This window comes from Ictidomys tridecemlineatus, chromosome 15 (assembly GCF_052094955.1).
Source record: "Ictidomys tridecemlineatus isolate mIctTri1 chromosome 15, mIctTri1.hap1, whole genome shotgun sequence".
Taxonomy (NCBI): Eukaryota; Metazoa; Chordata; class Mammalia; order Rodentia; family Sciuridae; genus Ictidomys; species Ictidomys tridecemlineatus.
In genome coordinates, this window is record NC_135491.1 from 34,597,844 (window position 1) to 34,621,743 (window position 23,900).

Below are 23,900 nucleotides of genomic sequence, written 5' to 3' on the forward strand. Positions count from 1 at the left end.
AAGTGCCCAGGGTACCTACAATGGTGTCCGTCAGAAAGCAGGAAAGCATCGCCTCTGTTGCCCCATGGAAATGGTCCATGCCTCTAAAAGGACACTCAGAACATCCCAGTGCAATTATCATCTCACTGTGCAGGCAAGGCTCCAGAGGCCAGGGCCAGGCCTTTTTACCTGCATGTCCCTTTTGAATCCTGGGAAACAGTTGGCACTCAATAATCTTCACTGGATGAAAGGATGAGTGAACAAATTATTTATTCCAGAATTTTTTTTTGTTGAATTTAATAATCCTCTGAATTTTAGATTTTTACTGGAATTGAGCCATGTAGGTCCTGGAGTGACAGTTCACAGGCTCTTCACTAACAAAGAGCAGGGACCCACTCAATTTGGGACAGGCAGCCCTTTCCAGGATGAGGGCTCTTTGGGAAAGGAAGGGAGCCTGCAGGAAAAAGCTTTCTGTCTGCAAAACTCTCCAACTCCATGTAGGGACCCAGGAACTTTGTCTAGAACCCTTGAAAACAGGGTTTAGAAACCGAATGGGGACTTATAGGGGAAAGAAGTCAGTAGGAAGCCTTGGATTGACTCTTTCCAGAGAGAGTCCAGAATCAGGAGTCTCTGGACTCCAGAACATCTGGTTAGAGCTTAAAAGGCAGAGTGAATGTTGCCATGTGGCTTTGTCAGTCCTTTATTGCCACATGCAATCTTAGATTTCCACTAAACTGCAGTTTAAGACCTCATCATAGTGGCACCCCTACTCCTGCAGTGGTGTTGAGTTTCAGTTCATTTATTTCCCCAAAGTGGGCAATGTAAGTTACCTCAGGACTGCTTTAGATGGTCTCCATGTCACGCAAATGGGGAAAGCAAACCATACACACCACACGTTGCCAGGAGTGTCGATGGGTAGGTGTGCAATCACTTTTGGAGTGCTTTGGGAGGAAACCATGTTGTAAATGAAGAGAAACTTGTGAGTTTTGAATGAACAGTTTGCTTATCTTGGTAAAAGAATTTTGTCTACCTCCATGTCTCCTTCAAAAGAACAGAAGGTCAGACGACTTAAAATAGACCCATGAGTGCCAAAGGTCAGCAAGTAATCAAAATGTGCTAAACTTGGTCTTCTATTTCACTGTGCACTGAGCATGAGGCACAAGTAAAATAAATGGACTCAAGAAATGTTTAGATGGAAGTAGACATCTCTCTGACCCTAAGGGCCACTGGGAATTTGTGATAGAGAGAGGGACCCTTGAAATAGCTCCACCTCTGTGAAATTAGCTCCAGGCTCCTTAGTCATTTTTAGATTCCTATCTCCATCCCATGATACAAACTCTCTCCCTGGTCCATAATAATTCTCAGTATTTATTTGGTGACTGTCCATTGTGACAGAGAAGTGACTCATAATGGACAGATTGTCTGGAAGGATAAGGAGAAGCTTTCCTCAGGGCTGGAGAACCAGAGTCTGTGAGCCTATCTGCCCCACCTGTTCTTATATAGCCCACAAGCTAAGAATGGCTTTTACATTTTGAAATAGTTGGGAAAAATCAGGATGATAATAATTATGTTTCATGACAGGTGAAAATCATATTAGATTGAGATCTCAGTGTCCATAAATAAAGCTTTATTGGAGCACAGTTACACCGTTCCTTTACATCTTCTCGATGACTCCTTTCACAAGAGACTGGGTGGCTCAGTATAAAATTTTTATTATTAGACCTTTTAGAGTAAAAATTTGCCAACACCTGTCCTAAACCTTTAAAATATGTGAAAAGCTAGAAGAGTGTGAGGAAACTGCTTAATAACAAGAGTGCTTCAGCCCAGGCTACCATAACAAATTACCTTAGACTGGATGAGATAAACAATAGAATGTATATTCTCACAGTTCTGAAGTCCAAGATCAAGGTCCCAGCAGATCCAGATCCAGAATCTGGTGGGGGCTCACAGCCTGGTTTGCAGATGGCTGTCTTCCCATAGCAGAGAGCAGAGCAGGAGCAAGCTCTCGGGTCTCATGACCAGAGCTAAACCTCATTATCTCCCCAAAGCACTATCTCCAGACACTATCACACTGGAGATGAGTATGTTTACATAAGAATTTTAGGGCCACATATTCTGACCACAGCACAGAGTTATCCACAGATAATATATGTAGCCTCAAGAAGAGCATTTTCTCTCACCTGTTTCTCACAGATGTGTTCCAAAGTTCCAGTCATTAGGACAGGGAGTGGCAAATGATTTGAAAACCCTGCCCAGCCCTGAGATGAGTCCAGAGTTTATGACTCAGACACGCTGCATGTCAGAAGACGCCAAGGTGACTCTGGTCCAGGGGTCTCTCACATTACACTCTCCTACTCCTCCAGTCCTGTAGGAAGCTTTCCTCGTTCCAAAAAGCTGGAAGAGCTCCTGAAGGTCATTCATCTCTCCACCTAGTAGGCATAGCTAGAGACACAGGGGTTGGAGATTAAAATCTTATTTGATAAACCCAAGTGATGGCAATTGCTGCCAAGAGAAAAGTTATTTCCTGATTCACCAAGTCCCAGAGCTTTGATCTGAGTCACTCTTCAAACATGAAGATGACACTGCAGTTGCAGATGATTTTCTGTGGACTTATCTCTATCATAACACCTTGACCTATTTCCTATTTGAAGCCTTGTGGCCTGATATACCCAAAGTTCTGGCCTTCCATTTCAAATGTTTCTATTAGTTATCTTAATGGCAATACTTTCACTTTGGGATCAACATAGGTCTAATACTGAGTGAGGACAATCCATGTCCTGGGTATAGAGTTTGCTCTTTAAAACTATTCTATTAGTAAAGATCAATTGACATAAGCAAAGAAGGTTTAGCCATAGAAGGAATCAAATACAAAACTGAGCACTTCCCTGGGGAGCATAGAGTAACCCCAAGGATTCAAAATAACTGGAGGACAGGCTGAAATAGTTAGCAGTCTTTCTGTCATCCCACAAGGTGTATGAGTCAGGTTTTACTATAACAATGCCATGTAACAAACAATCCCAACATCTTGGTGGATTAACAAAATGCATACATTTCATACTCAAAGGTTAACTGCAGTTTAACTGGTTCTCTGCAAGACTTGATCTGAACTCCATAAACTAAACTGTACTCATGCTTTGGAGTATTTCTGATCTGTGTCTTCACTCTGTGCTAGGCCATGTTATTCTCATAATGTAGACCAGAGACTCCAAGAAGACTGACAGAAATTCACCATGCCTCTTAAATTCTCAGCTTGGAATTTGCAGTATGTCACTTCTGTCCACATCTGATTGATCAAAACAATCCATATGATTGAGCTCAAAGTCAAAGAGATGGGGAACTATACCAGAGCCCTGGAGAAACCACGGAAGGCAAAGAAGGAGGGAAGAATTATAGACAGATGCTGGACTCCAACACAGGAGGTAACCTAACATCCTTTTATTCCACAAGCTTTGCTGAAACTCTTTAAGCAAGTCAAGGCCCCTTTCCTGCCTCACATAGTAGAGCTCAGAGATTGCAAAGCAATCTTAGTCTGGAAGACAGAGGTTGGTACAGACCATTGTTCTGTACACCACTTTTCCCATCTATCCCTGGAGATTGGAAGGTTTGGGGACTTGGGTCCTGTATTCTCCAGAACTTAAGAGAGCAAAACAAAGAAGCTCACATGAACACATTTTCTCTGACCACCATGTTCTTGAAAGACTCTGTGCAGCTGGTTAGCTCTGGTTAATTTTCTTCCAGTTCACTGAGATGGTATTTTTCATCCCACCCCTTTAGCATATGATAGGTTATTTCTGAATAGGTAGGATAATGATTAACAACAACAACAACAAAAAAGAGAGTGAGATCCTTTTTGTGTGTGCTTAACTCTTGACTATTTGCAAAATTATTTGCTCACATTATCTAACAACTAGCCTGTGGGGCAAGAAACCAAAGAGAAGATAGGCACTATGTTAAGAGTGCCAAAATGAAACCTCAGAAATGACAAGCAATGTGCTCAAGTACATCAGGTAGTTATGGAAGGCCTAGACCTGGAGTTAAGATTTCCTAACCCCTTCCTCAGTACTTCTTATCCTGCCCTAGGAGGAAGAACAGTGGGAACACAGGGAGCAGGAAGCCATTGATTCTCTCCTGCCCAGTCCAGGAGGCTTCAGGGGAGAAGAGGGTATTAAAAAACATCAGCATGGGAAGAACAGATGAATTCTAGATAGGGCAGAGGGGTGGGAAGGAAAGGGAGGGGGCAGGGGATTAGCAAGGATGGTGGAATATGATAGACATCATTAAACAAAGTACGTGTATGAAGACACGAATGGGGTGTCAAAATACTTTACATACAGAGGTATGAAAAATTGTGGTATATGTGTAATAAGAATTTTAATGCATTCTGCTGTCATTTATTTTATTTTAAATCAATAAAAAAGAGTATCGGAAGGAAGCTGGAAGGATGAGGGGAAAGTGCTTTCATGCCTTCACACAAAATGAGATCCTCTACATCCCTCACCTCTACCGCTGCTCACCCAGCCAATAGAGCCACGGGCTGCCTGCAGGACCCTCCCTGACCAACTCTCCATTTCCCATCTGACCCCCAAAGGTCTCTTTTACATGCAACCCCAAGACGATCTGCTCAAAACCCTCCAATGGCTCCCCATGATGCTCAAAATAAATTTTAAAACCTTTACCATGATCTACAAGTCCTTCTGGCTTAGTCCTGTGCTTCCTCTCCTGCCCTCATCTCTCACCTCCTCTCTCCAGTCTCACTCTTCTCCAGACACTCCCACCTCCCCTCCACCCCTCCCTGTGGGCGTGGCAAGCATCCTTCCCTCTCAGGGTCTTTGCACCTTCGTTTCATTCTGTCTGGAATGCCATTTCTCCAAATAGACCTCTGGTTTGCTTTCTCACTATACTCAGTTCTCTGCCCAATTGTGCCCTCTTCAGAGGGGTCTGAATACCCTCTCTAAAATTGCACAACCCATTGCTCTTGATGTTTCCACTTGGCTTGTCTTCCCAGTATCTGTTGATTTTTGATGATATATTCTACATGAAAATATTTACTTGCTTATTTTCTGTCTCCCCACTGAAATGGGAGCTCCAGGAGGACAAGGACCTAGTTTACTGCATTATCTAACAGCTCCCTAAAGCACGAAGGGCATATGGCAAATATTCAGCAAATATTTGTTGAATGAATGGAATAGGTGAATGAATGAGCTCCAACTCTTTCTCCTTCACCCACAACCTGTCTTGCCACCTTATCCAGAATAGATACTATACTTTCTCAGGACTGTCTATGGGCTCCATACAGCCTTCAGGAACAGCTGAGCTCCCCAAACATCAGTGATGATAACTCAACCCCATTTCAGCCTTCCCAGGGGCTGTCCTGGCACTGCTGTGTGATCAGCAGTCTGGGTCAGAGCTCAAGGAAGTCAAATAATGGATCAGGGTGAGGCAGCACCTTGTATCTCAAAGCAGATATTTGGGGACTGGTGATCTGAGTTTTCTTAGGTCAATTTCCTATTTGGCTTAAGTCCTTCTTGCTAAGAAACCACATTAACTCTGAGAGTTCTTCGGAGCACAGGAAGGACATAGCCTCACTTTGTCCCAGACCCACCCCATCAAAAGCAAATGAATGGCCCATCTTGGTCACTGCTGGCAGTAGGAAAAAGATCTCCACCCCCAAGCCAGTCTTGGTTCCCTCTCCATTATGGTCTGTTATGCAATTACTTAACAGAAGCTGAACCCCACCATAGAATTTTAAACTCAAAAGGAAACACATGTCAAATGGTCCTTACCTCTATCCAGCTTTCAAGGTGTCTATCTCCAAGAACAAGTAAAGTGCCATTCCCATATTGTATAAAAACACCAGTCACATGACCTTGGCTGTCCATCAAAGGTTTCGCTTTTCAAAAGCTTCAGGAGTCTCATCCACAAATGGAATACATCCCCGCAGGCCACTGGGAAGAAGCCAGAGATGTGAGTGTGATTCTCCCGTCAGTCTCTGGCTCTCTGTGGGACAGGGTAAGTTAGCTCTTTCTACTTTTGTTTCCTCTGTCATAAAAATGAGAAAGCTAGATCATTACAAAGTTTCTGCCAGCTCCAAAATGTCCATAAAATGTCATCAGATTATTCAATGCATTGGGTAACCCTGCCAAAGATTTTATTTCTTATACAATGAAATATATAATTACATATATTGCATTTTGGCAAATACACGTGTGATAACACTCTTCAACATCATGTGACAATGTGTGTCCCATATAATAAAAGCAATCCCTTCTGAACACACATCAGATACTTAATTTGATTTGGAGATAAATACAGCATAGAGGTGGCCAATTCTCTCATGGTTGGAGGGTTTTAAACATTAATTGCCTTGTAAAATGGGTTTGGAGGCCACCTACAGCAACCCAGACTGATTAAAGAGGAGTAAGATGCCATCTCAACCGTTTTTCCTTTCCTGATGCCTACACTGGTCTAGATGTGAGAGCAGGACATGATTGACCTTGAAGGGGAGTAGTGACAAGTTCACCACCACAATTCTCCTGCCTGCCTAGACCACCAACAGGCTTGGCTTGCCTTGACAGCAGATCAGAGGCTGACAAAGGAAGAGCTTTATAGCATCAAATATATGGGTAGGGGCTCAGTCTTTTGCTCTCTGCACAGAGCTGGTAGTTGATGAATATCCATGGAAGGGTGACAGGGAGAAGGAAGGGGCAATAAGATATTCTTGCGATCTCAGAGGAGTTGAACTAGGGGAGAGGGAAAGATGACCTCTTACTAGAGACATTGCCAAGAGAAGTCGGGCATTCAGTGGGGACTAGGAATTTTTAAAATCCATGTTAACCCTGAGGGTCTAACTAAACCAGGAAAAATGAGCATAAAATGGAGAGCAGAGGGAAGTAAAACAGTTTCTCTTTATCATTTAGGTCCAGAGACGGGAAGGAACATGGTGCTGGCTGGTCCATCTTCAGCTGGGTGTCTTTCTCCTCCGGAATAGGGACTTTAGGAGGCAGATTTACAACTGAGACTGAGCCATTGGTGAAACAACTCACAGGATAGGAGAAGCATGGGGTACACTGTAGGCAGCATCACAGATGAACCAAGGTTTGGCCTCTACTGATTTCCTAGGGTTGCCATCATAGTATCCGTGTGACCTAAAACAACAGAAATTATCTTCACATAGTTCTGGAAGCTAGAAGTCCCAAATCAGGATAACAGCCAGGCGATGCTCCCTTTGAAAGATCCAAGGAAGAATCCTCACTTGCTTCTTCCTGGTTTATGAGGATGTAGTTGTTAACAGTCCTCAGCAGCTGTTGGTTTACAGCACATCTCTCCAACCTCTGCCTGTGTATCACTCCAGTCCTTGCTTCTTTCTGTCTTTATATGGCCTTCTCTGGGTATCTGTTTCTCTTCCCAAATTTCCATTTTCCTATAAAGATCAATAGGTGAATGGATAAAAAAAATGTGGCATATACCCACAATGGAATATTACTCAGCAATAAAAGAGAATAAAATCATGGCATTTGCAGGTAAATGGATGGGGTTAGAGAAGATAATGCTAAGTGAAGTTAGCCAATCCCAAAAAACCAAATGCCGAATGTTTTCTTTGATATAAGGTGATTGATTCACAGTGGGATAGGGAGTAGGAGCATGGGAGGAATAGATGAACACTAGATAAGGCAGAGGGACGGGAAGCGAAGGGAAGGGGCATAGGGTTATTAATGATGGTGGAATGTGATGATCATTACTATCCAAAGTACACGTATGAAGACATGAATTGGTGAGATTATGTATACAGAGATATGAAAAATTGTGCTCTATATATGTTATAAGAATTGTAATGCATTCTGCTGTCATATATAAATTAAAAAACTAAATTAAATTAAAAATTTTTTAAAAGGTACCAGTTATAAAATTAGGGTTCACTCTTATCCATATGACCTCATCATAAGAAAACGAACTTCTCTGTGGAGAACCTGTTTACAAATAAGGTCATATTTTGAGGCTCTGGATGGACATGAAAAATTGGGGAACCTTGCTAAATCCAGCACACCCTCTAAGGATTCTAGTGGAACATTCTCTGTGTGGAATCATAACTGGGTCTCATAGCCTAGGCTCCCCTCTAAAATATCTACCCTCTGGGGGGCTCTCCCAACCTTTCTGCTGCTAATATGCTGACTCAGGAGGGTACTGCACCCCTTTAAAAATCTCTCTCAGTGACACACACCTGTAGAATCCCAGTGGCTCAAGAGACTGAGGCAGGATGATCACAAGTTCAAAGCCAGACTCAGCAACTTAACAAGGCCCTAAGCAATTTAGTGAGACTGTCTCAAAATATTATTATAAAAAAGGGCTGGGGATGTGGCTCAGGGATTGAGTGCCCCTGGGTTCAATCCCTAGTACCAAAAAATAAAAATATCTCCACTGTCCCCTCACATGCACACACACACACATACACATACACACACACACACACACACACACACACACACACACCAGAGTTACAGAGAAGCAATCTGATGTCTCAGATTCAGAGGGAGGGTCCTGACTTGCTCTTGCCCAGCTCCATAGAGCACCCACCCCATAAGACTCCTACCTCCCACAGTGTCCGCAGGAATGTGAAGATGCCTAAAGTCATGGGAACCCAAGAGAAGAACCACTAAAGCTATCATCTCTGCTCCCCGGTCACTGAAGGCTCTAACCAGTCCCAAAAGTGTCCCAGCCCTGGCCATCCCACACAGGGGTGCAGTTTCATTCCTGTGTCCACAGACAATCTAGTAAACTTCCAGAAAGGGTTCACCAGACTCGTGTGTGTGTGTGTGTGTGTGTGTGTGTGTGTGTGTGTGTGTGGACTGCTTAGGCCTGAGGGGTGGAAAGGGAGAGAGTGGACCTCTCCCTCCCTCCAGTAGCCAGTGGAATGCTGCTCTGCCAGCTCCATGTGATTAATCTGAATTGCCTCTTCACTGAGGGATGAACAGGCCTTAGAAAGCCAGCTAATGTAAGATAATGGTTCCAACAAAATGCAGCTTATGAAAGGGACCATAAAAGAAAGTGGGGTTAATGGTTAATGATTACACTGCTGAAAATCTAGAAAGCAGCTCCCAAGCCCAACACATTTCAACTAAGAAAATCTGCCAGGCCCCTCCTGTGTCCACACATCTCCCAACAACCCCAGGAGACAAACCAGCAGTCATCACTGTCCCCTCTGCACAGATGGGGGCACAGGTCCTTGGAGATCCTGATATGAACTAACAGGAAGCAGCTCCTTCAGTGGCATCCAAAGAGCCCTTTGTTTTACAGACAGAAAAAAATGAGATCCAAAAGAAAAGGGGATGCATTGGAACAAGGTCACACAGCTGGGGAGGTGCCAAGTCAGAACTCAAACTCAGGTTTTTCTGGCTCAAAGTTCACGTCTCGTGCCACACGAGGAGGTGGTTTTGTAGCTTCCCGGACTCCCATCATTATAGGATGCTGACTCTTACAAAGGGTCATCACAATTCTGGCCTAGCCTCCTTCCTATGACCTCCTCCTGGGCCACACAGAGAACTGTCACAACAAGATCTCTAGCTCCATTGGTCTTCTCTCTCGCTTCACCCTTGATGGGCACTTCAGGCACTGAGACTTGGTAGGTCCATGAAGGAAGTATAGGGGACCCCATGACGAAAGCATTCCTCTTTGCTACATGACCAGGCTGTGTTCTCAAACTGGGTCAGAGTATTTGTTATTTTGCATCAACTCTGAATGCTGAATAGCGAGAAAAAGTGGGACACTTTGGAACTGGTCTTCCTCAGTGCCAACAAAGTGCCATTATTGTAACTTCATTTGTGTGGTACAAATGAGAAGGAGATAAATGTCGTGTTCCAGCCAGAGTCTATTAGTGGCTATCAACTGAGACACAGGAAGATGTGCAATCTGGCCGAGTTAGAAAAGGAGAAGAGCTCGACACTCAAGATCTGAGATTTTGCACTCATTCTGCCCGGGATTTCTGAATTGTAAAGCAAAATAAGAATGAATACGATGAATTATACACCTACAGCCAGTTTCCTATACTTTTTGTTTCCAAATTAAGTACTAATTCTGGCTGAGAAGTTTTGCATGTATCTCTCAACCCCTACAGGCTTTCATTTTTTCATTTATATCCAACAGCTTGCTACACCATTTGTGTGAAAATTAAATAAGAAAATGAATCAAAAACTATAATAATTCCACAAATGTTATCAATATGCATTACACATCATATACAGCTATGAACAATTAGGCACCTAAGTGATTTAAATGTTATATGTTATCATGTTAAATGTTAAATGTTATATGTGTATCATCCAAAGCATGATATACTTAACTCTTTCGTTTCTGATGTCACATGTCTGTATGATAATCCTGGGAGATATGATAGGAGACAAGGGAATATTTAAAAGTTTATTGTTTTGTTTTTATGAATTTTCACAAGTATATGGCCTACTAAGTATAGTCCTATAGAGACATACTTGAGGAGTTTTTTCAAAGCAAATTCACTCAACCAACAGCAATCCACATCAGTAATTAGATTATCAACCCCTCAGAAATCTCCCTCCTACTGACTACCACCCTCTCTTCCCCAAAAGCAACCACAATGCTGACTTTTAATGTCAGATTGTGCTTTAACTTTCATAAATGGAATCATATAGTATATACTCTTTTTGGTTTGGCTTCTTTCAGCATCCTATTGTCAAAATTTATCCATCCTGTTCCGTAGCTCACTCGTTTTTATTGTATAATATCTCTTTATATGAAAATTCCTTAATATATGTATTTGTTCTATCATTCATGGACATGTGGGTTGTTTCCAGTTGGGGGCCTGATATAAATAATGCTGCTCAGAACATCCTTGTAAATTTCTCTAAGGAAATGTTTATAGATTTTCATTGAATGGAGAAAGGAATGCCTGGTCATAGAGTAGCTTTATCAGGTGTTAGAAAACCACTCTCCAAAATGTTTTCTACTCAAATGAAAAGTGAGAGTTCCCGTGGTTCTACATCCTCACCAGCCCTTGATTTTGTTTTTTGTTTGTTTGTTTAATCTCAGCCATGTTGATGAGTGTGGAAATGTACCTAATATTTTCATTGCCCTTTCCTGATTAATGAAGCTGGGCACTTTGTTCCTGGCCATTTGGATATCCTCTTTTGTAATGTGCCTGTTCCAGACTTTTGCACATTTTTTAAATTATTGCTTATCTATTTTTTAAAATTTTTAGATCTTTATGTATTCTGAACATACATGTTGTTATAAACATGATGTTATAAACATCTTCTTCCTCTACGTGATTTGCCTTTTCACTCTCATAATTGTTTCCCTTTTTAAAAGATGGAAAAAGGGAAGGCAAACTGACCAGAGTCTCCCAACAAGTTGGTAGTACACATGGAAAAAGCTGATCTGACTGAGATCCCAGGATACAGCTTTATGTAATAACAATAATAAAAAAAGAGATTTTCAGGTAAAATGGGAGAATTAGTGATCAAATTATATATATATAATATATATATAAAATATAGATATATGATACGAGACAAGGGAATATTATATATATATATATATATAAAATAAAAACAATAAAACTGTATTATACAAAGTAAAATGCATATATCAAGAAATGAGCCAGATATTGAACAACTATCAAAATTATTCAAGTCATATCTATCATTTCTTCAGTTATCTCTTTTTCTCAAAGTTGTAATGCATTTTAATTCATTTTGTCAATATTCTCTTTGAAATATACCAAAACTATAGAAAATGAAACAATAGCATAGTGAAGACATGGGTACCTTCCACCTACCTACTAGAGATTCACATTTTACCACTTTTACTGTGTGTATGTGTGTCTTAAAATAAGAAGCAGACATCATGACACTTTATTTCATAATGTTTTAAGTGGATTTCTACTTCAAATGAGGGAATTTTCCTACATAGTGATACAACCATTATCTCATTAAAGGGTTTAATATTGATAATATTATTTAACATTTAATCTATATTCAAATTTTCTCCATTTTCCTAACTATGCTTTTTATGAGCTGCTGGCTTCTCTCTTTTTTTTTCAAATCTAGGATACACTCAAGAGTCATTGAATTTAGTTGACACATTCATTTTCATCTTTTAAAATCTAGAATAGTAGCTTTGCTCTTGGGGGCAGGGAAATGGTCATAAATGACACTACTGAAGTATCCAAGTGTACTGTCCCATGGATTATGCCACTTTCTGGATTTGCCTAGTTGTTTCCTCATGATTATTAGATTCAGTTCAGATGATTTTGTAGACATACACCATACTTTTACTTGGGTTGTCAGTTTTTTTCCAAATACTGGTAATATATGGGATGGTTTTAGGTGTTAGTGTGGATAAGGATTTTTTTCATAAGAGATTTGTTTTTCATATAGCAGCTTTATTTAGATATAATTCACAACCATAAAATTCACCCATTTTAAATATGCAATTCAATGTTTTTTTTAGTCTATTTGAAGTTATGCAGCCATGATCACATAATTTTAGAATGTTTTCATCATCCCTCAAAAGAAACCTTTGCTCATCCATCACCGTCTGCTCCCCAACCATTACCTCAACTTCTCTCCTCCCCATTGTATGCAACCACCTCCTCTTGCCCTTCCCACTCCTAGCCCTGGGCTTTATCTGTTATCTGCCTCTGTATTTTTACCAATGTGGGACATTTTATATAAGCAGGCCATCCCATAAGTAGTCAGACTTCTTTCACTTAGCATGTTTTCAAGGTTCATTCATGTTGTAGCATGTATCCATAACTTTATTTCCTTTTATTGTAGAACAATGCTGCATTGCATGGATAGGATATACTACATTTTATTTGCCCGTTCTTCCATTTATGAACATTTGGGTTGTTTTTACATTTTGGTCATTATGAAGTATTATGAGTAATGTGGTCATGAACATTTCTGTACATTTTTTTGGTGTATAAATGTATGATTTCAGTTTTCTTGATTAGAAACCCAGGAGTAGAACTCCTGGGTGATACAGTAACTCTGTATTTAACTTTCTGAGGAAGTACCACAAGCCACATTTTCCAAAGTGATTGAAACATTTTACAGTTCCATCAGCATTGTATGAAGACTCTGTTTTCTCCATATCCTCACCAACACCAGTTATTTTCTGTCTTTTAGGTCATTGTCATCCAAGTTGGTGCAAAATGGTATTTCTTAATGTGGTAAAGTATGTGTCTCTCAGCCTAGAAGCCAAAAAATCATCTTTAGTGGGGAAATTGTGAAATTCTAATTAGAGACTAGAGCAAGATGACAATATCCACTCTTATTAAAAATTATACTGGAGGAACTAACAAATGTAAACAGACAAAAGACAAAAATTGACAGCAAAAATTTTTGAACAGTAGGAAGTAAAACTATTAGTATTTACAGATGTTAAAACTATATATCTGGAAAAGTCAAGGGAATGGAAGAATTGTTGAGAACAGTAAGATAATTTAGTATGAATACAGGTTCAAAACTAATAAATACAGAAATCAATATTTTTACATATGCAAATAACATCCATCTAGAAAATTTAATGGGAGAAGGCACCCAGTATACAGATACACCAATATTCATACCAGGAATAAATAAAAAAATACCTCTGTAAAGATTCTATTTCCAAATTAAACCACATTCTGAGGTACTGAGAGTCAAGACATATGAATTTGAGAGTGAGGATATAATTCATCCCATAACAGCCTGTATAACACAAATTCTTTTTTTTTTCTGTTTTGAGACAGAAAATTGCTAAGGCTAGCCTCAAACTAGCAATCCTCCTGCCTCAAGTTCCCGCGTCACTGGGATTACAGAAGTGAGCCACCACACCTGACTTGTATCCTACAAATTCTGATTTTTTTAAAAAAAAACCTTTATTATTGTTGTATCCTACAACAATCTTACATATAAGGTTTTATTTCTTCTCTGAAAGTTGTTTAGGAGACACTTAAATTTCCATATGAAAGGAGCTTTTGCTTTCTGTTCTGTTATCAATGTCTAGTTTTAATGTATTGCAGTTATATAATATCCACACTACATTTACTTTTTGGAATTTATTGAAGATATCTTTATGTGTTAATATGATCAGCATCTAAGAATGTTTTCACAGCATTTGAAAAAACAAAAACTTAGTATTTTTTAGTCAGTTATGAGATTTAATCAGGTCTACCTCATTAATTGGTTAGATTACTCTATGTTCTCACTTGCTTTTGTCCTCTTGGTCAGTTACATACTGAATGAAGTGAATTAAATTCCCCTTCACTAGTGTGTATCTGCATATTTCTTGTAACTCCCGTTTTATAAATGCCTGAGCTAAGACAGTAGTCTCTAGTCTTTTAGGTTATAGTTATTCTGATATTTGGGAGGGTTTGCATTTCTATACTAATGATCGTTTGTACAGGTATAACATTATTTTAATATTCTTAACTCTCTATTTCCTAAGTTAGTTTGTTACTAGAAGAAATAATGGAAAACTATTTTCTTTTTCTTTCCCCTGTTGTGTTTCTTAGTTCCCCTATTTAGCTCAGAAATAAGCCACCACTGATAATCAATAAATATTGATTGTTACTCTTTTCTAAAAACAAAACACAATAAAACATACACACAGAATCAAGGAAAAACGTCTCTGTCCTCCTTTTTCTGGATATCCCAAGTTGTTTTTCTACAAGTGACCACCCTCTTCCTGGAAAATGTTCTTCCTAGACCAACTAAAGACAGGACTCCTAACACCCCTGAGAAAAAGAATGGCTGTGTCAATGCAGGAGACCTGGCACACACATGACCCCACCACCACCACTCAGGTCATGATTTCTCTATTGTCCCAGCTTTGTATGTGGCATAAGACCAACAATAAGTGGGAGAAACTGAACTGTTATCTCTATTAACAACTGTACCACAGGCTTGTCTCACATGCAAAAGTTACAAGGTGCTGGGCCAACAGGACTAGGAACACATGTGAGAAAATAGAAGCGAATTTTAGAGACAACCTGAAAAGCTCTACGTGGTCTGTTGCACCTGCCAAACCCACTCTGTAGGCTTGACCAGAAGTGACCAGAAGTCTCAGTGAATGGTTTTGCTTATGCCTATTGAGCCAAAGTATTTGGGTCTGGATAACAAATAACAGAGTCCCTCCATCTATAGACCACATGATTGAGATGTGATAATTAAGTCATGTCTAGTTAGCCCAGCAATAAGATGACCTTAGCCATCATTAACACAAACGGAAAGCACACATCTTGATTCTGCCATTGACTGGCTGCCTTTGCAGCCACTCCTCCATTTCCTCTCCCTTGAAACACAGACTTCAAGGGTATAAGTTCATTGATCTCAAAAGCTTCTTTTGTTGGTATGTCAGAATTGAATTTTCATGTAGCTTAATTGTTCTCCATTTCATGATCCAATTATTTAGGTCATGATCATTTTGAGGGTCAGAATCAAAATGGACAGAAAAGTGCTTTCTAAGTTATGTGATGATATACACATGACAAACACTACCACTATCAAACTTCTTAGCACTTGCTTTCTTTTAGAAAAAAAAAAAGAAAGAAAATTAAACAGTTCCTCATATTGTTAAAGAGTTTGGTTCATGTAAAAGGAGTTCCACCATCTCAGGTACGCATACCAAGAATGTGGGTTCTTGGCTCATGGGAGGACTTGCTTGATGGGAATCAGGATCTGAGCAGGATGTATATCATGTGTGCACAGAAACTCACAAGCACATAATAGTTTCAGGTGACAGCTGTATGTGGGAGGCTCAAAGGACCTTCATTAAAGGGTTAATCAAATTTTCTAATGTAAAATTATTTAACTCAAAATTTCACATGTGCATTAAGAGAATTCATGATCTGGGGCTAGGGGTGTAGTTCAGTGTTAGAGCGTGTGCTTAATATTTTCAAAGCCCTGAATTCAATCCCCAGGAACACACACACACACACGCACACACAAATTCATGATCTGTTCTCTGTGTTTGAGTGGAGTTCAAACATCCTGCAGCATACCGTTCTCTGTCTAAGGAACAAGTAAAAACACACATTCATTAGGCAACTAAACCTAACAAATACCCCAAACCACCTCCACTCTTCCCACAGCCCCACCTCTTTTATAAAATCAACCTTTAAAAAGGGAAACTCTAGAAATAAGACTTAGAACTTTGGACTCTCCTCTTATTTGGGGGAAATTTTCAAAATATCTCAGTTATACATCCTCTCTCTTTCCCTTGCCTAGAATGAATTGTTCATTTGCCTAATCCTCCCCACCTCCAAAACCCTCCCTCTAGAACTAGAATCAGCACACCTTTTCTATAAGAGCCAGGTAGTGCATATTTTGGACCTTGCCGACTGTATCATCTCTGTTGCAATTTTTCACACAGAGAAGCACCAACATTGCCAGTAACAACACGTAAAGAAGCGAGCCTGGTTGCATCTAATATAATTGTATTCATAGACCGTTTCAGTCAGCTTTTCTATTGCTGTAACCAAAAGACCCGACAAGAACAACTTAGAGAACAGAAAGTTTACTTGGTGCTCATGGTTTTGGAGGTCCCAGTCCATCGACAGCCAAGACCCTTGATTGGGTCTAAGATGAGGCAGGACATCATGGCAGAGTGCACGTGCTATTCAGCTCATGGCCACGTCAGGAAGCAGAGAGAGGAGGGAGAGAAGGGAGGGCAGGGCACATCCACTTTTCCAGGGCACATCCCCAGTGACCCACCTTCTCCAGCCACACGCCACCTGCCTACAGCTACCACCAGACAGTACATTCAAATAGGATGGAATGATTAAGTTATAGCTCTCAGAATCTAATCATTTTGCCTCTGAACATTCATTCCTGTATTAACAGGAGCTTTTGGGGACATCTGATATCCAAACCACAATATGGACACTGAAATTTAAGGTCATGTAATTTTTTACTGGTCACAAAATTCTTTTTTTATTTTCTTTTAACTATTTGAAAAATGTTAAATCATTCTTAGTTACAGGTCATACAAAAATTGTATCAGACCAACATAGTGTGCCCACCCTCCTCTATGTTATGAACATCCTGAGAGAAGGACTGAACCATAATTATCTTACTATCTCCTAAGATACGCCGCAGTGCCTGACAGTAAGGAGACATCCAAAACTGTGACACAAGCAGTGAGAGACGCAGTTCTTGGAATGAACACAGTATATGTCCATCAGACACAGCACAATGAAACCTTTGTACTGTTCAGTGTGGGTATCGAAGACAGATGTAGGAATAAAGTTGTTTTTTTGGTTTTTGTGTTTTTGTTAATCTCCTGACATTTCCGAACACCAGATGTGTGTGGGTTTTTCCCATGCTAATTCTCCAATTCTCCATCAGTGGGATGTCCAACATTTCAATTCAATTCTGTGATTTTCTACCTGAAGTTATCATCAAATCCTACAAGTTAAAGGGCTCAGTCCCACAAGGATGCCTCTACTTCAGATACTAATCATAGGTCCCAGCCACCTACTTCTGATAACCGGTTATCAATCAGAGGTTCCCACAACCTTCTCCTAGGGTTAAATAATTTGCTAGAACATCTCACAGAACCCAGGAAGGCATTCTGCTTACATACTAGTTTATTACAGAGGACACAAATGAACAGCCAGATGAAGAGGGACATAAGGCCAGGTCTGGAAGGATGCCAAGTGTAGGAGCTTCCGTCCCCATGGGATTGGGGTACATCACCCACTCAGCATGTGGATGTGTGTGCCAACTCAGAAGCATTCAGGAGGATGGGCAGTATGGAAATTTCATTACATAGGTACAATTGACCAAATGGTTGGCAACTGGTGATTAATTCACTCCATCCCTTTTCCTCTCCTGGGAGGCTAGGGGTGAGGCTGAAGGTTCTGGGCTTCTAATCATGGCTTGTTCTTTCTGACATCCAGCCTGCATCCTGAAACTAGGGACCCATTAAGAGGTGAATGCTCCTATCACCCTTATCACCCAGGAAATTCCAAGGGTTTGGGGAACTCTGTACCAGGAACCAGGAACAAAGACAAGATATCTCATTTTTAGATCATAAGCAGCTAACAGCACCACTTTGGAGCCAGGAAGACCTGAGTTTGAATCTCAGCTCCACCACTTCCTTGTTTGGCCCTGGGCAAGCTACTGAGCATCAGGTTGCATATCTGCAAATAACTGAAAAAAAAAAAAACACCAACCAAGAGTGGCTAAAGTGCTTAATAGGAAATCTGGATGTAAGAGTTCCAAGGTTGGTCCAGTGGCCTGACATTGTCACTGAGGTCACACAGACTGTGTCTCTGCCTCTGATATCCAGGGTCATTGACTTTTCATCTTCATGTTGGTCATCCGTGATTGAAAACTTTGAGCACCACACCCACCGTGGCCAAGCCAGGAAGGAGGAGACAGAGGAAGGCTAGCTGTCTCCTCTTACACTGTTCCTTCTACTAGGAAGCCATTGTCTTACCTGAGACTCTCTACGAATATACCATTAATGTTCTCATTGTCCAGACTGGGTTCCGTGGCCACCCTTATTGCAAGGAGGCCAGCCTTTATTGGGCAGCAAGAAAGGAGGGAGCTGAGAACAGCTAGAAAGGAGGGACCTTTACGTGTCCATCTCACAGCTTGTTATAGGGACAAGTGATGTGATGTATAAAGGGCATTATTGCATAAATACTCAGTAAATCACAGCTGCGATTATCAGTAGGACACGTTTAAATATTTTCAGAGCCCTAACATATAATCCCTACCCTTCCAGTGTGAAAACTTAAATTCTCTGATGAAATTAGAAAGATTTATACCCTCATTTCACCATAACTCATTTCACATACACATAGGTCAGTGGGGATTGAAATGCAATTGTGTGCATGTGTGATATTAGGTTATTAATATCTTAGTGTTGGGGCTGGGATTGTGGCTCAGCAGTAGAGTGCTCGCCTAGCATGTGCAAGGCCCTGAGTTTGATTCTTAGCACCACATAAAAATAAATAAAATAAAGATATTGTATCCAATTACAACTAAAATATAAATATTAAAAAATATATCCTAGTATTGATACTGCTCCATCTGGACATGGAGCTACATATATACACATACATATGCATTAAGAGTAAGGAGTAACAGCCACAAAGAAGAATGAAATTATGGCATTTGCTGGTAAATAGATGGAACTAGAGACTATCATGCTAAGTGAAATAAGCCAATCTCAAAAAAACAAAGGCCAAATGTTCTCTCTGATACGTGGATGCTGACACACAATAAAGGGAGGGGAGAGAAAAATAGAAGTTCATTGTATTAGGCAAAAGGAAAGAAAGAGAAGGGAGCGAGGATGGGAATAGGAAAGACAGTGGAATGAATTAGACATATCTTCCTCTGTGCATATATGAATACACAACCAGTGAAACTCCGCATCATGTTCAACCACAAGAATGGGATCTTAATTAGAATAAGTCATACTCCATATATGTATAATATATCAAAATACACTCTACTGTCATGTATATCTAAAAAGAACAAATTTTTCTTAAAAAAAGAATAAGGGGTAAAACCTGGGAATGATACATACGCTCTACTTCCTGCACATGAAGTTAGATACTCAGCCGCTTCCCCTGTGCGGAAAACCTGAATCATTCTCTGCTCTCTTTCCCTAGTCAGTCAATAAGTCCTGTATGCTTTGGACTGCAGTCTGTCTTCTATTTGTTCTCCTTTCCAGTGCCCAAGCACAACCTTTATCACCTCTTGTCCAGACAATTGCAATAAACTCCTAAGTACTCTCCTGTCTCTGCTTGTCTGCCCCCTACCCAAGCCTCTTGTTAGAGTAATCTTGCTGAAGCAAAGCTCTGAACTGACTATTTTCTTTTTCAAAAACTTTTAATGGCTCCCCCATTGCCTTCAGAGTCTAAACTTAAATGTTATTTAAGGCATTCCCTACCTGCCCGACCTTTTGTGCCTTCTCTTTTCCTTATACGTTTATAATCCAGCTCACTTAGAAACTGTTCTTTGAAGAAATCTCTCCCCCTACCTCTCCTGCATCCACTTAGTTCACACTGATCTATCTCTGCTCTTCTAGATCCTACCTTCAGGGAGGGGAGTAATTTCTACTTTAGCTTACACTGAAAGTCTGTGTTATGAAAGGTGACAGGGACCCCAGAATTTTATGAACCATAATTTACACAAAACTATCTGATTAATCAATAAAGCAATCAATAATTCCTTCTGATGTTTTCCTAGACCTGGGACATTTAAATGTGCTGACAACTTACAATTTAAAATCGAAATGCCCCATCAAATGAGCTGGGAGCCAGCAAGCTCAGCTTCTAGACTGGACGTGGAAGGGCCCAGTTGGATCTCAGCTGGGTTCTTCCCTCCTCTTTATAGAGACAAGCTTTCACACAGCAGAGAGGTAATGTATTCTGTGCTGCTCCAAAGGGAAGGGAGCCATTATAGTTGGTACCAGATGCTGCACCGGGTATACCATTTTGTAGTCCAGTAAGCCCTCCAAGCAGCTCTGTGAGGTAGGCACTCTAACTGTCTCTATTTTCTAGCAGAAATGAGAGATCCAGAAATGAGGAAGCTGTGAAGGTCGCAATGCTGGATTCCAAAATGAGTCTGCCTGACTCTGAAATGCCAACCTTTGCGCCTACCCAAGGTCACATAGCAGGTAAGTAACTGAACTGGACAGCTCTGTCACGAATGCTACAGAACACATCTGTGTGTGTGCAAGGGTCAAAAGGCTGGGCCTGGTGACCTCTGGGAGTCCCTCTCCAGTAGAGATATTCTAGGAGCACATGTTTGACAAGGGCAGTCATAAAAAGTTCCATCCTCACACTGACTATTGGAAGACTTCCCATCACTCAGATCTGGAAATAAAACTCATAAAGGGAAGCTCAGTCATTACTTATTATCTGACTTGAATTTCAATATTTTTTTTCATTATCTATCTCATTCCTATCTCTCAGCAATGACATCCTTTATGTTTTCTCTATCATGTTTGAATCAGAGGGTTGGGTGCATTGGATCTGTCCTTAAAGCCAGATCAAAAAATAACAGAAGCATGTGTAACAACTTTTCCTGTGTAATAAACCACCACATAACTTAATGGGTTAGAGATCAGTTTAAGTTTGACTGATCTAGACCAAAATCATCTAGATTGCCCTGCAGGCCAGGGGTTAGATTCGGGACCATTTTACATTGTTCTCAATCTTCTGGAACTAGCATCCAATGCATGTCTTGCAAATGCACAAAAGGAAACCCAGTTACATAAGCCTCTGTTTGAATCATATTCCTAAATAGTCCAGTAACTTAAGTGGCCAATCCCAAAGTCAAGGAATGAAGTTCACTCTGCCTACTATAAGATAAGGATGAAAATAATGGAAAATTGGGCCCAAAACTCAACCCATCACATCATTCAACCAAACATGTACTTATTTCCTACTTCATGTTGAGTTGTATTTTTATCACTAGCAACTTAAAACTGAAATCAACCATGCATTAGTCATACAGCCAGGCATTTGGTTTACCAACATACTTAAGTCATGTTCCAAGATTCTACAAGCTTAAGGTCAAGTGGAGCAGAAAAAGAAGAAAAGCTTGAATTTATTGAATACTTACTATGTTCTAAACACTGTGTTAAGTAAACCCATGGGTACATATAATTGCATCAAGACCTCCCAACAACCCTATGAATAGAACTTCTGAAAATACACCTTTTAACAGATCATAAAATTGAGGTCCAAAGGAGTTATTGTGAACACCCAAAGTAACTTGTGAAAAGCCACACATCTAGGAAGCCAAGGATCTAGGCTTCAAATTATACATAACCCCAAACCCTGTGCCCAACTATAATGCAGAAAATAAGTATCATACTATATGTACAGGCACAGTCCTATCAATCATGGGGAGGGAGTGGGAGGGACAGTTGAGTTTTCACAATGGAAGTAGCAAATAAGCTGGGTCTTGAAGCATAAATAGACACCCACCACGTGTTTGGGTTAGTAGAAAATGTATTTGCTATGGCTTGATGGGAGAAAAAGGGCACTGTCCAGAAGAAGCAGAGGCTTGGGTGCTTTGGACTGTAGAGAATGAGGCAGGAAATGAAATGGAAAGAGGAGGCTATGCAGGTGATGGAGGACAAGGGGGCTTAAGCTTTGCTTTCAGGAACTGGGGAGCCCTAAGCAAGACGTGGTCTGACTGAACTTGAGTTCTAGCAAGAACAGTTTGGCACCAAAGTGGAGGAGATGGGCTTGAGCACAGAAGCCAAAGGACAAAATGCAAATTTTTATGTCTTCCACACAAGTAGCTACTACCAACTTAAGAAGCAGCCCAGGTGGGCCCACAGTAACTGGATACAGCGTGCTGAGATCCAAGTGCTGTCAACTTCCCCTGCTGGGGGGGCGGGGGGTAGCACGGGTTGCCCTGTTGGAGAGTGGGCCCAAAGATACAGATGTTTTAAGTCTTTAATTTTTTATATCTTAATTTTTAAAATCTGGCCTTCCTTTCGGTTCTTGCTTTCCCAAATACTATCTAACTCGGGAAATGGATGCAGAATTGTTCTTACTCTGCACGTGAACTCTTACTGCCCTGAATAAGTTTGGACAATTCGGTTGGTGTGGAACCTACCAGCAACCAATTCAAGCATTTAAATCATGCTCATCATTATGGACATATTTATATAATATATATTATACATATATACATACACAATTATAGCTTCATATGTATGTACACAAACATGTATGTTCACACCTATATACATACACACAAACATGTACGCATAAATTTATATACATGCATACATGTTTGTGTGTATGTGTATATAGGTGCATGCACACACATACACACAACACAGAGGAAGCTGCTGCCATCACTGCAACACAGATATTAAAGATCGCAATTTTATGGATCGCCCAGGAACCCCAGGTATCTTCTGCCTCTTGCACATTCTTTTTTGTCAAATACAAACCTCCTCTCTAGATTTTTCTCCCATTATCTGACAACTAGGACCTTGGAATTGTCCCCAGGAAGGTGAACAAGGTTGAGCCATGTAGCTTCAGATTTCAAAAGTAAAAGATAAGCCGGGCACAGTGGTACACACTGGAATCCCAGCAGCTCAGGAGGCAGAGGGAGGCAGGAGGAATGCAGATTCAAAGCCAGCATCAGCAACTTTAGCAAGGTTATAAGCACCTTAATAAGACCCTGTATCAAAATAAAAAATCAAAAGGGCTGGGGATGTGGCTCAGTGGTTAAGCATCCTTGATTCAATCCCTGATACAAAAAAAAAAAAAAGTTAAAGATAGATTTCCGTGAGCTGAATGACCAATGAAAAGTGTAGCAATGATTTAGTTACTGAAACCTTCCACCCTTGTGTTGATTGTTTTAATTACTCTCTGTTCTACCACCCTATTGTTTGAAGGAAAGATATTTCTTTCTCTCCCTCCCTCTCCCTCTTTCCCTCCTTCTTCCTCCCTCCCTCTCCCTCTCCTTCTCCCTCTCTTTCACATTCTCTCATTTTCTATGACTAGTTTCCTGTGTGCAAAATGACCACTCTCTCGTTCACATGGCTTCCATTCCTCATCTACTCTTTTGATTTTCTCCCACTGGAAATGTTCCATTTCCTCCCACCAGCTGCTTCTAAGCAATGAAAGCTACAAATACTCCTGAACAGTATCTTAATTATTTAATACCTTTGCAGTCAATTTCCCGGACCTAAGAATGCTGTCCAGGGTCTCTGAGGGCTCTAGGAGCACTCTCCTGGAAACGGAAGTCTCTCCCACCAGGCGCAGTCCTCAGGGGGTTAAAATCCAGTGGTTCTCCAACTCTGGTTTATCATATTGGGCTGAGGGCCTAGTTTTTGGTTCAGAAATGGTTTTCAGCTAAATAGTTTGCAACCCAAGAGTACATCTCTAGTTCATGGTAGCTTGTTTTATGTATGGC

General features: G+C 40.6%; 1 long non-coding RNA gene across 1 annotated transcript in view; it reads right to left on the bottom strand.

Moving 5' to 3' along the window:
• Positions 1 to 1,591: 1,591 nt before the first annotated feature.
• LOC110597109 (uncharacterized) overlaps positions 1,592 to 23,900 on the bottom strand; it is a 65,276-nt gene continuing 42,967 nt past the window's right edge. The window contains exons 4-5 of the long non-coding RNA XR_002482991.3: positions 5,763 to 7,399; positions 1,592 to 2,421 (exon numbers count right to left, since the gene is read on the bottom strand). This is a non-coding gene — a long non-coding RNA (uncharacterized LOC110597109). The remainder of the gene's footprint in view (positions 2,422 to 5,762; positions 7,400 to 23,900) is intronic.